Here is a 9,899-nt window from a genome sequence, read left to right as displayed (position 1 = left end):
AACTCAAATGGTAAAAAATGCAATGGTGAACTCAAGTTTTAAGTCTATTGCCCTACCTCATTTAAGGACAGAAAGTTCTATACTAGCAAGTCCTCATTCTAGGTCTAATTGTACTTTATCTCATTTTTCAGTATATAGGATTACAAAGGAAAACCAGTCATCAAAGTTACAGTTACAAAATATTTGGGGGAGGGGGGATAAGAGAGGATCACAGATATCATACCTTGGGGCAGTTAGGTGGTGCAGTGGTTAGAGCACCAGCCTAGCATTAGGAGGATCTAAGTTCAAATCTGGCCTCAAACATTTAATAATTACCTAGCTGAGTGACTTTGGGTAAGTCAATTAACCCAAAAAGATTTTTACTTTAGATTAGCTTTTCAGATTTACTTGTTAAAAATATAAACCTCTTCAAGATCATATTCAGTCTACTTTTCACAGTTGCAGGACCTAAAACATTATTTCAGTAAAGGAATGACTTCTGGATCTATTGGATCATAACTTAATTTGTGACATTTTTTAAAAAATTCTTTTCTGTTGTTAATCTGTTCCTTTTTCTCACTCTCATATTTGACACTGATTTTAATTTTTAAGTTTTCTTTCAGATTTTTGAAGGAAGAAGTGATCATCCTACCTTGTTTACTCTATGATCATTTTGGATGAAGATAGATTTGACCAGATGGACTTCAGGTGGGGCAAAACACAGAAGAAAGAAGCCACAGCCTCCTCTCATTTGACTGTAGTCATATTTTCATAATAAAACACTGAAAGTAGAACCTCAGTATTTTTGAAGAATGCCTGGTTTTATTCCAATTATAGCCAATCCCTCATCTTTCTCACTTTCCTTTACTCTCATCCAGAAGTTTGAATTTGAAGTATAGCACAAATGAATCCTCTGTCTTCCCTTTTCTTATTTTTATCTATGGGAAATCTACTCTTCTCCCTCTTCTTTAGTGGGCATCTGGTGGCACCATGGTAGAGCCTGGGACTCAGGAAGATCCCAGTTCAAAACTGCTCTCAGATGCATACTGAATGGGAAACCCTGGGCAAGTCAGCTAGCTTCTTTGTTCGTCATTTGCCAAATGGAGAGAATAACAGAAGCCACTTCCCATGGTAGTGGTGAGGATCAAATGGGATGATTCATAAAGCAGTCAGCACAACATTTGACATTCAAAAGGGTTTAATATCTATGGTGACTTACTCCCTTTCTATCATAAATGCCCTTTCTTAAACACAAAGTATTAAATAAATTTGTTTTACCTGTTTAAAACATTTATTATACATCCCAAAGAGGCTGACTATCCCTGTCCTGAACCAGAGATTAGTGCCCTTTGTGTTAAAAGCATTGGCAAATAAAGTCTAGGAAGTAAAAATCAAGAATTTAGCATCCAAATGTGTGGGTTTTTTTTAATTCCTCATCCGATCCCACAGTGTATATAATAAATAATTCCAGTCTTCTGAGGAAAAGCAAAGAATGTTTTCATTCATCATGTTCACCATTTTGTATTTTTCCAATTGATATTATGAAAGTTTTTCAACATTCATCCACATGCATATGCATATTTATACATAATTTCCTTCCACCCTTTCTTCTCACCCCTTTCCCTCAGTGGCAAACTGGTGAACATTATACCTATACACTTGGGTTTAACAGTTCAACACGACAGATTAGTCATTTTCTGTTTGAGGAATTAGGACTAAGGGAAAACAAAATCATAAGATAGGAAAGAAAAAAAGAGATTTTTAAAAAGTGAACAGTATTCATTCAAATTCTGTAGTTGGTTTTTATTTTTTGTTTTATTTTGTCTTGTTTTTCTTCATCTCGATGTGGATAGCATTGTCCATAATAGATCTCCCAGGGTTGCCCTAACTGTCTAAACTGCTGAGTTGCATACATCAAAGTTGATCAAGTTCTGCTCCCTTTGCTAAGCATCAGTTCCTGAAATTTTTTCCATGTTTCTCTAGAATCCAGCTATTCATGGTTTCTTATAGAACAATAGTACTCCATAAAATTCATATACCAATTTGTTTAGCCATTCCCCAATTGATGGGCATTCCCTCAATTTTCTAATTCTTTGCCAGTACAAAAAGGACTGCTTCAACAAGCAGCTAGGTGGTACAATGGATAGAGCACTGGCCTTGGAGTCAGGAGAACAGTTTGAATCCAACCTCAGACACTTAGCTGTACGACCTTGGGCAAATCACTTAACCCTAACTGCCTCTCATCCAAGGCCATATCCAGTCATCCTGACTTAGATCTGGCCATTGGATCCAAGTGGCTCTGGAGGAGAAAGTGAGGCTGGTTACTTAGCACAGCCCCCCTCACTTAAATCCAATTCATATACTTGTCCTTGGATCACCTCCCTGATGATGTTGTCGTCTTCAAGAATGAAGGATTTCGGGGCAACTAGGTGATGCAGTGGATAGAGCACCAGCCCTGGAGTTAGGAGTTCAAATATGACCTTGGACACTTAATTACCTAGCTGTGTGGCCTTGAGCAAGCCACTTAACCCCATTGTCTTGCAAAAACTAAAAAAAAAAAAAAGGATTTGAAAAACATTTTTAAAATCCTCTGATTCAAGGCTAAGAAGAATGATATCTTTGGTCATCATTCATTACTGGGCATCTCTGGAAGAAGTCTACAATACAGTGAGATACTGTTCTCAGTCCAGATTGGAGAAGCCTAGACTATCAAAGATTATGAAATATATAATTCTCCCAAACATCTGAAGCTTTCCTAAATCTGGGACCCTCAAATAATTGAAAATCAGCCAACAAAGTATATCAGGCATATACTAATGCCATTGAAAAGTACTGGGTCTGAATTATTATGACCTAATATTTAACAAGCATTTATTGAATATCTTCCATGCAGCATGGTAACTTAGTCTATATTAAAACATACATATGAGCATTGAGCATCATTGTAATCAATATAAATACTGAAATAATGAGATAAATAGAATAAAATAGTACTTTGGGAATTTGAAGAAATGGCAGATTTATGTGACCTAGTCCAGGAAAGACTGACTAAATTTTTGAGTTAGGAGAGAAAAGATAATTTCAGTTGGGTAACAACATTCACCATAAGGTGAAGAGTTGGATCTGTTGGGTAAGGTCAGATTATGGAGAGTCTGTGTCCTATATAGAAGAGAGAGAGTTTACAAATGGTAGTTTAGGAGGCTATTACAATGAATTAATAAAGGCCCAGACTAAAGTCAAAGTAATATAATAGGAGCAGCTAGGTGGAGTTAGGACCTGAGTTCAAATTTAACCTAGCTGTATGCTTGGGCAAGTCACTTTAACCCCATTGCCTTGCCAAAAAAAGAAAAATGTAATGCCATTGATACAATACCTTAGGCTTTAAAGTATTTTGTATACATTATCATATTTGAACTTCACTATAATCTTCTGGAGTAGAACTAATGATAATCTATTTTGCAGATAAAAGAGACTCAGAAGTGTCTTATGTCTCTCAGGATTTTCACTCAAGTCTTCCAGATACCAAGTCTAGCCTACTGTCTCCTGCCACACTACTAAACAGGTTTTTGGAACACTGAATATAGATCTTATAAAAAAGGGAAAAGTTGAAGCTGACTCCAAGTCTGCCTCAGGAAAATTAAAGGAGATATCAAAAGAGTGACATCAGACAAAAATACATAATTAGAGGTGTTAGAAATGATCTGGACTAGAGTTAAATATTTCATTGTCTTCAATATTGAGATTTTTATTCAAGTCATGGAATAGACTACACTTAAAACAGAAGAATGGTCAAGGACTGAACCTTAATAAACACTAACAGTTAAAAGGGCCAGAAGTGCAAACAGTATCAGAAGAGTGATGAGGTATATATAGAGGGAAAATGAATCAGAGAGGTAAGAAATGAGCTAAGTTTTGAAGAAGGCCTGGCTTATTTCATAACTTCCTATAGCTCTTCTCATGATGAGAATGATGATAAGAACCTACTGTCATAGCCATAATTTTTTTTTAATTCTTGTATTTTTCCAACTGCATTCAGTGGTAGTTTTCAATCTTTTTTTTGCAAGGTTGTGAGTTTCACATTTTTCTCCCTTCTTCCCTCCTCCCTCTCCCTAATGTAGGCTCTACATTTATAATCTTGTTAAATATAAATCCATATTAATCATATTGTGAAAGAAGGATCAAATTGAAAAGGGGAAATATTAGGGAAAATACATAGGTAACTTTTTTAAAATTGAAGATCATAAGCTTTGGTCTGCATTTAAACTCCACAGTTCCTTTTCTGAATATGGATGCTTCGTATCACAAGTCTGATTATTGTACTGATTATTGATCCAAACCCAGTGTTGCTCATTGTTGCTGATAGTGTATATGGTGTTCTTCTGGTTCTGCTTCACTCAGTTTCAGTTCTGCAAATCTTTCCAGATCATCCTAAAATCCCATCCCTCATGATTTCTTATAGAATAATAGGGTTTCATCACAGTCATATACCACGATTTATTCAGTCATTCCCTAATTTGATCATCCCCTCAATTTCCAATTCTTTTCCACTACAAAATGCTGCTATAAATGTTTTTGTACATTTGGGTTTCTTAACCCTTTTTTTATGATCTCTGGGATACAGACTTAGTAGTGGTATTGTTGGATCAAAGGTTATGTCAGGGCCATAATTGAAAAAGAACTGGATATAGAGAAGGAGGAAAACCTGAGTTTGTTTCCCTCATTTGACATAACTACCTGAATAATAGTTGCCAAGTCGCTTAATTCCTTTGGCCTATTTCTTCACTTGTAACATAAGTGGAATGAACTAGGTTACTCCTAAAGATCTCTTTCAGTTCTGAAACTCTTTCTATGTGGTATATGTTTTGTTTTCTTCATCTGTTCATCATTTTTATCTCCCTTATTTAAATATCTATTAAGACTTGCTTTAGGTGCTAGCCATATGAAATTTTAGATTGCCTTTTCATTCTCTTCCAGAGACCAATACTATTCAGTCTAAAGTAGAAATATACCTCTCCAGTAGCAATTTGTATCATTGCACTTTAGAACCTTCACCAAATATTTTAAGTTAGGCCTAGATGAACATAGTTATTATAAGTATTTGCAAGCATGGATGATTGGAAATTTTTGGAAAATGTTTGAAAACATTAGGTTTGAACCCAAATTTTTCTTCTGTTCTTTAGTTCTTCAGTAGAGAGAAAGAATTTTTATGACTAGGTAATCACAATATAATACTTATCAATTTTTTTCAATTTTCCAAGATGTTTTATTTCTTTGATGATGGGATTAGTAAGAAGGACAGGAACAGTTACAACTCCCAAAGAGATAAGATTAATATTACAATCTGGAGGAAGGAATTTAAACTAAAGAGTGTTGCTTATAATTAACCCAGTCCTTAGGAATATGGAATGGAATGTTCCTCTATTGTTTCCACCATCACTCCTTTCCCTGTCTCTGGCCCCTCCCACCCAGTTCATATTCATAATTTTTGGGTAGAGCGGTTCAGGACTAACCATGACATAGCTGAATCCATCTGTTTGTCAGAGAATGGTATTAATAACCTATTTTAACCAATTGCATACTGCCGTAGTTTCTACTAGAATTACGGGGTGACTTTAAGGAGTAGTAGATGAAGTATGAATAGCTTTTCAAATGCTTAAAAAAAGCTGTCATGAGGTATTTGATTTATTTTATATTCCTTGGCCCTAGAAAGCATAACTAAAAGCAACGGGTATAAGAAGCAAATTTTTCTTCCTTATTAGAATCATCCCAAAGGAAAATGGGTTGCCTCAACAAGTAATGGATTTCCCCATCATGAAGATCTTCAAGAAAAGTTTGAATGACCACTTGCTGGTAATTTGTCAAAGAAAATTACTGTTCATGTATTGGTGGATTTTGTGAAATTTATATCTTTTAAGCTTTTCCAACCTACAATGTATGATGAGGAATGACTTTTAAATGACAGGGTCACATGCAAGTTTTATCTTGTTTAATCAGAGAGGCAATGCATCCTAGAAGCTTCCAAGTGCTAGACTAGCACCCCAAATGTAGTTTATATCATTGTCACAAAGATCCTCAAACCAGTTGTCCAAATTACTCCTTTCTTGAAGGTAATAGCTAGTATTTACTCCTCCTTTAGTTTCCATGTTCCTCTTTAGATTATATGTAATAAACTATACAATAAGTTCTGAACAACTTAGTTTTAGTATAACATGACAAAAACCCATCAGCTGTGAGTAGGATACAATGGAATATGGACACAAGTGGATCCAAAATGGATATTTAGACATGGGATAGCATGGTCCTTATAAAATTATATTCTGAAGTCTTTAGAATATGGTGACTGAATATGAGAATAAGTTAAATTATAAAAATCTGATATCAAGAAGTTTGCAAAGTATACATGATTGGGATAAGAATTGATAAAGATTTCTGCCTTTGGGAGTAGCTAAAGAATGAGTGGAAGGTTGGTTTGGAAATAGAGGTTTTGAACTCATTTGTTCAGGTCAAATTTTAAATACGTACCAAAAACCCCATTCCTTTAGAATTCTGTCTTCAGAGGTCAGAGAGGGAATAAAATAAGAGGGTCTGGGATAATTTTTTTTTCCATTCTAATGATCTTGAGAAGGAAAAGACAATAAGGCAGGAAAGAAAAGAGGAAGTGGTGAGGAGACAACCAGAACAAATCTAATTAAGTGATATGGATATAGTGGACTTGGAGTCAGGAGAAGTGAGTTCAAATGTTGCCTCAATGTCACAAGTCACAATCTCTTGGCCTTACTTTCCTTACCTTTAACTAATAACCCTTCTCAGATTGTGAGGAACAAATGAGATAATATGTAAAATACTTTGAAAACCTTATAACTTCTAACTTTTTTCTTTTTTTCTTTTTTTTTTTTAGATTTTTCAAGGTAATGGGGTTAAGTGGCTTGCCCAAGGCCACACAACTAGGTAATTATTAAGTGTCTGAGGTCAGATTTGAACCCAGGTACTCCTGACTCCAAGGCCAGTGCTCTATTCACTGCGCCACCTAGCCACCCCTACTTCTAACTTTTTAGCATTATATATAAATGCTATTATAACATCTACCTTCTCAGAACAAATTTGAATACAGTCATCATGTCTCCCAAGTCTTCTCCAGGCTAAACTTCCCCATTTTCTTCAGTCCAAGGATACAAGTCCTTTTGTCATCATCATTCTCTAAATATTCAGCTTATCAATGTCCTTTAAATAACAGCATCTAGAACTTAAGGCAGTACTCTAAATGATGCTTGATCTGGGTAGGGTACAGTTGGACTATCACCTCTTTAGTCCTAGAATAAATATGCCTTTCAAGATGGCAATAGCTTTTTTGGCTACCACATCAAACTACTAACTTATAGCATGACCCCTAAGATACTCCAAATTTTTTAAAGAATTAATTATGCCTCTACCATATTATATTTGCAAAGTTGATTGTACCTAAATGTAAAACTTGAGATTTATTCAACTCCTTGCTTCCACTTGTCAAGATCCTTTTTGATCTTGACTTTGTAATCTAGAATGTTAGCTCTCTTATGTCTTATGCCATCTGCACATTTGATAAACTCTTATCCAAATCATTGATAAAAATATTTAACAGTAAAGGGCCAAGCACAGATCCCTGAGGTCTCCATTGAAGACCTCTTGTCACATTGTTTGAATTACTAACAACTTTTCAGTTTGAACATTCAGCCATTTTGAAACTATCTAATTGTTTTTATCCATATCTCCATTTATTCCACCAGAAAACTGATACTTCATCAAAAGCTTTGATAGACTATATCCACTGGTCATTTACTAGTTTAGTAATTCTATCCAAAATAAAAAAAAAAGTTAGTCTGGCATGACCTATGTTTGTAAGAAACACTTCATTTTATAGATTTTTTTTTTAGGTTTTTGCAAGGCAAATGGGGTTAAGTGGCTTGTCCAAGACCACACAGCTAGGTAATTTTTAAGTGTTTGAGACCGGATTTGAACCCAGGTACTCCTGACTCCAAGGCCGGTGCTTTATCTACTGCGCCACCTAACCGCCCTTCCTTTTATAGATATTAAACTATCCATAATGTTCTATTACTTTCCTAGGAACTAAAGTCAAGTTCACTATCCCTGTAGTTTGTGGGCACTTTTCCTTTTTTTAAAAAAAAAAAACAGACATTTGCTCTAGTCCAATCTGTGATACTTGGCTATTATTCATGATTTTAAAAGTATCACTCACATTGTTGCTCTGTAATCACGTCTGCCAGGTCTTTCAGTATATGAGATTTAATTCCTCTTGATCAAATGACATGAATGACGTGAATTTATCCAACATTATAGGTACATACTTTCTTTTTCACTTTGCTTAGCTTGGGTATCCTTTCCATCGGTCATTTTGATTGTCATTTTCAGTAGAAAGGACATTCTAAACAAAATAAATAAGAATTGAACTTGAACTTTGTCTTTTCTCTCTTGCTAGTCATCATCATCATCATCCCATCCATCCCAGGTAAGTAACTGTCTCCTTTAATTCTTCATTTTCTTCTAATTGACTATTCTATTTCCCCCTGAACTTACTATATCATTATGAGCTTTACAATTCCTGACATTCTTCACAAGACCATGTCATGCTTTTTTTATATTTTATTTTTCCCAATTGCATGTAAAGATAGTTTTCAGTATCATGTTACACTCATTCACATTCTGTTACTGAGTCTTCTGGACATGTATGTTTTCTGTACTTTTTTGAAGGCAATTAAGGGTTAAGCACAGGGTAACACAGCTAGTGTGCATTTCTTTTATAAATCAGACTTGGTTAGTGACTTCCCTGTACATCCAAATTGATCTCTCTAGACAAATCCTTTTTTTCCTTCTCACTGGAATCATTTTTCTGATTTAAAATTTAATTCTCCAAAGTATAATCATCTAAGGTGACTTTACCTGTAATTTTTTGTCTGTAGGATCTTATCTTTCAGTCCTCAGAACACTTATTCATTTAAGTGAATTTAGTATTCATTGGCTCAACAGATTCAAAGAGTGTTGATTAATGGTTTGATGTCAACCTGGATTAAGTCTCCAGTAGAATACTTAAAGGTTCTGTCTTTGGCCCTGTACTGTTTAACATTTTTATTAATGACTTGAATGAAGTATTGATAATACTCATCAAAATCACAGATAAAATGAAACTGGAATAGAGGAAAAACTGGACCTATGTTTTTATTGATACAGGTTTTTCCTGGGCAAGGAAACAACCTTTCCTACAACTTTGAGAGTTATCTAGACCAGTATTTGTCAGAAGCAGAATATGAACCTAGATTTTCCTAGCATTGAGGCTACTTTCCATGCATCACTGTACCATGTTATCTTTGATGAAGCTGAGAGGGAAGTTAATATAGAATAAGAAACCAAACTAACCTTGACAGGTTGGACTACTAGGATAAAATTGAAATATAAGCCTATCCAAATTAATTACAAAAGCATAGAACAGAGGTGGTATAGCTCCCTTCAAATTCCCTTTAACATTCTCTCCCTCAATCCATTTCTCACAGAGTTGAAGCAACCATAAGTTTATGAATAGGGATTCAATTGTTGACATTTCTGCCCATTTACCCTATGGCAGTGAATTTGTCTGACCCACCACCACCCCACAAATGGTAGGAAAAAATAGAAAATAACATTAGGAAAAGAGAAAGAGATGAACTTGCAGGGAATAATGCAGTCTAGAGGCAAGGAAAGATTGGTATATGATAGAAATGGAACTAAAACCCCAGCTGGGGCAAATCTTCAACCTAAGACATGTATTTTGAACAGGAACCAAATGGCCCCTGCCATTCTCCTTGTTCCCCAATGTGAGAATAACCTGAATAAAAGCCTAACTTATAAATACAAATCAACATTAAAGGATCGTAAAAATAGAAATATAAATA

At 35.1% G+C, this 9,899-nt stretch overlaps 1 long non-coding RNA gene across 1 annotated transcript in view; it reads right to left on the bottom strand.

Annotated features, from left to right (window-relative positions):
* Positions 1-8,216: 8,216 nt before the first annotated feature.
* The window catches only part of LOC141493277 (uncharacterized), a 35,147-nt gene continuing 33,464 nt past the window's right edge, over positions 8,217-9,899 (bottom strand). The window contains exon 3 of the long non-coding RNA XR_012470172.1: positions 8,217-8,398. This is a non-coding gene — a long non-coding RNA (uncharacterized LOC141493277). The remainder of the gene's footprint in view (positions 8,399-9,899) is intronic.

The sequence above is a fragment of the Macrotis lagotis genome, chromosome 7 (assembly GCF_037893015.1).
Source record: "Macrotis lagotis isolate mMagLag1 chromosome 7, bilby.v1.9.chrom.fasta, whole genome shotgun sequence".
NCBI classification, from domain to species: domain Eukaryota; kingdom Metazoa; phylum Chordata; class Mammalia; order Peramelemorphia; family Peramelidae; genus Macrotis; species Macrotis lagotis.
This window is presented reverse-complemented; position numbering and strand designations above follow the sequence as displayed.